This window comes from Toxotes jaculatrix, chromosome 14 (genome assembly GCF_017976425.1).
Source record: "Toxotes jaculatrix isolate fToxJac2 chromosome 14, fToxJac2.pri, whole genome shotgun sequence".
NCBI classification, from domain to species: Eukaryota; Metazoa; Chordata; class Actinopteri; family Toxotidae; genus Toxotes; species Toxotes jaculatrix.
In genome coordinates, this window is record NC_054407.1 from 6,015,139 (window position 1) to 6,019,197 (window position 4,059).

The window sequence follows — 4,059 nt, forward strand, 5'->3', positions numbered from 1 at the left end:
TAAGCCTGCACATATCAACTTTTTAACTATGGATTAGTCAATAAATTGCATGAAAAGGAAAAAAAAGAAAAGTGCAAAAGCAATAAATATTCAATTTGAAATGACATTATTAAAAAAAAGGGAGGGGGTTCCCAGAACTCACTTTTATACAAACTCATCCTTTAACTCATTGTTTCAATTCGTTTTTAAATGGACGTTTATGTCAGTGTCAGAAACATACAGTGGGACTTTATGAGATCTCTCTGCCTGGAAGTTGATTGTTTGGGCCTGGGAACATCCTTCATAAGAGCCCACAGACAGAGTGAGCTTGATGTAACCTCTCACTGCCACTCCTCCTGGGATTGCCCAATAGGCTTAGCTCAAATCTTGCCTTGTGTACATACAGTACATTAGTAGAGTCAACCAGTGGGATGGAGCCAGAGCCCTGTGAGTTGATCACAGACTTCACACCAGTTAGATTCTCACTGCTGAGCTGGTTCCTCTCTCAGATGTAGAAGTTGGTTTCTGAACTTTATATAGGTTTTTCTTCAAACATCATATTGTGGATGGTAAGGTTCAGTTTTGAATTAGTTTTGTTTGTTATCATTTATTTATTTATTTTTTTTATCAGTGTGCGGTGCTCTGTGGATGATGGATGTGAGAGGGGGAGTGTGTGCATGTGTGTAACTTTGAGTGGTTGGCTATATTTGGCCACTTTCTCTTTCCCTTTGCTGGGAGGCTTTTAGTTCACTGTCTAGGACTTTTATTCACTGAGTCAGTGATGGAGACGTGCTGCAGAGTTTGACTCATGGTCCAGTCTCCAAATGACGTCTTACAGGACTGAAATGTGCAGATGAGCTTGACAGTTTCTTAACATGTTGTGAAGTGAAGCCCGAACCAAAACAAGTTGTGTAATCCGCTGATGAAGAAACTTTTTAAAAACTTGATTAGCTGATAGACGAGATCAGTAAATCTTTTGATAATGAATTTATTGTTTAAGTCATTTTTTCTAACAAAAATACCAAATGTTCTCTGGTTCAAGCTTCTCCATTGTTTCCTTTTTTAAATCACTTTGTATCACCTTTGTATGTAGGAAACTGTGTCTTTTTCACTGTTCTTAGACATTTTATAGATCAAACAATTAATCGGTAGTTTGGGTTATTAATAGGTGAAAAAAATTAAATAGTTGAAGTCCTAATTCTGAGTTTCTCAGGAACAGTCTCAACTACACTGATTATTTTTTATTAAATGTCATTGCAGACATTTAATATTATAACATCAGCACATTATGTGTTTACTGTTCAAATCGATCACAGGTCAAACATTTTACTGGGACAGAACAAAAACTCCTCACAAAACCAACCTGAGCGTTTCAGATACTTTTCACTCAATCAGAAGCATTTTCAGCCAATTCCTTCTAAACCCTGGCTGTTTTTGGATGTTCTTTTCCCAGTCTGGCTTTCATACAGCAATAGTCAATGGGCAGTCTAAACGTTCCCCTAACAGTTAATCTCTTTACACAAAAGGGCACTTTGTTATGGCAGCTGCTTTGCTACAAAATGCAAATCTGTTACTACATGTTTTCAAAATTCTTTCTCTGCATCTTTTCTTTCAGATTCCTTAGAGTTTTATTTCCACCTCTTTGATTATTGAACTCCCAGAGCAACTGCAGACTGTTGATTTTTTATTTTATTTATTCATTTATTTATTAACCTCAAAGCAGGTCATGTACAAAGACTGAGAAATTGTTTTGAACGTGGCCAAGGAGACAAGAAACTAAAAAGTGTTGCCTTGCCTCCCCCTCCTCCCTCCACCTCCTCCCCCCAACTCCCCTCATCCCTCCACCCCTCTCTGCCTGTCACATGTTCCTTTCACAGCATAGAAAAGTTTCTGGATTAGGGCAGAATTAACACAAAGCGGCGACGCCACTCCAGCTACACTCGCAAACAACACAGAAGAGGCAAGAAGGGGGGACCGAGACAGAGAGAGCGACGCGACAGGGTGAAGACACTCGAGCGAACCTCAGCCACCTCAGAAAACTTCGGACGAGTCCATCCCAGAGAGAGAGAGGCAGAGAGAGAGAGACGGCAGCAGAGAGGCAGGGGATCTTCGCAGACAAGGTCCTGAAGGATGGAAGAGAAGCAGTTTGCTGGGATCCTGGTGAGTTTTACGTTTGTTCAGTGATCACACACGGACACACTTAGGCACAGTAACACGCATATACAAGTGAGGAAACGCACACAAGGACGTCAAACACAGATGTAGCCACATCTCTGAGTCCACCGGTGGGATGCAGCTGCTGGACCACCAGTTGAGTCACCCTCTGCCGCCCCAGTTTGAGCACGAGAGGCCCGGTGGTTTACTTTCACTGCTCTGCATGGTCACTCACAGGACTCCAACAGGCTTTTAATTTCTTATTTTGTGCGTTTTCCTTTTTTTTAAAAGAGGCTTTTGCTCTCAATTTTCCACTTTAATTTAGTTTTTAAGATGATCTTCTTAACCTGGAAACACTTTTTATCTTTTCATCTGACCTCCAGTTTCCCCTAAATTACACAAGGCCTCAATGTTGTTTATCTTTCAAACAACAAAGATATGCATGTTTTCACTGCACAATAAGCCTGCAGTTTCCTCCTGAGCGACCACAGCTTTGGTGTTGGAGTGCAGCAGACAGCGCCGTCTTCACCTGCTGCTCACCATGGCAACGCAACACATGAATCATCGACTAAACGTTATCCCAAAAGTTTCCAGAGTTTGTCTTTACTTTTAGTCATCGAAACTTCCCACTCATCTTCCCGCCCTCTCCATTAGTCTGATCTTTGCAACTCTGGTAACAATAAACACGTTTTCAGTGGGTTTTTGTTTGGTTTTTTTTGGGCTGCTGATAAGAGATGAGGCCATGAGGTAAATGTGTCAGTGTCAGGCCTCTGCTGTTGGTGACACTTTAAATAGAGGTTTGGCATCATTGGCAGTCAGATCACTTCTCCCCCCCTCTCTCTCTCTCTCTCTCTCCCTTCAGTCCAAGTCCTTCAGTCCGTCTTGAGACAGTGATAAACACAAACTCAGAGCTGCAACTCCCTCCTGACATTCTCGCTCATTTGAAGCTTCGTTTTCCTGCCGTGTCCTTTCCAGATGCATATTCACGTTAAAATGCATATGCGCTGTCTGAACTTAAGAGGAGGGCGTTATCAGCCTCGCCTGCCTTCTTCTCTCACTCTCACTCACAACATTTGATTGAAGGTGGTTGGAAGATGGAGATTTGATTCTTGTTCTCAGAACTTTTTTTTTGTGTGTGTGTGTGTGTGTGTGTGTGTGTGTGTGTGTGTGTGTGTGTGTGTGTGTGTGTGTGTGTGTGTGTGTGTGTGTGTGTGTGTGTGACACACTGCCAATCAATCTTTAGCATAGTTAGAGACTGCTGGATAGTTAAAAAGAGTTCTGTGAGTTTAGGGATTGTTCAGATGTAATTAAACTGATAGAGGAGAGTTTGAATGCAATTTTACTGCCCTCTGAAGAAAGTATATAGGAGGCAACTGAGCTATCATTGTTCAGTATGAGATTTGTAGTGACTGCCATGACTCCACAGCCCACTAGGGGCACAAAGGCCAAGTATATGAATGTGTTACTGTGTGTATTCATGAGGTGCTTTGCATCTGAAAGCACCTTCCCTAACAGTAAGTTCTGCACTTTAACTTTCAGTATCACCAAAATAAAAGCATCAGTTCTGTAGTAAAAAAAGAATGTGTTGTCCAAGTGAATCTTATTGACTCAAACCTTTAAAAGCTCCACAAGAAGGTGTACTACATATCATACCACACTGTCTAACAAGCTGTGCTGTTGGGAAAAGCCAACACTTCTGTTGCATTATTAGTTTGAGATGCTAATAACCACGTATCAGTCCCACTTTCTTGGCTGGTGCCTCCTCTTATCACTAATATAAATGATTGCTTATTTAATTTGGCTCAAGGCATGGCAGCAGTTGGTGAAGACTGTTTGCTCTCTAAATCTGGAAGTTTTGTTCCCTGGCCAACACTTACTAACTCTGTGTTTGAGGTCAATTCGCTTGATTTGGCAAAGAATACAAAA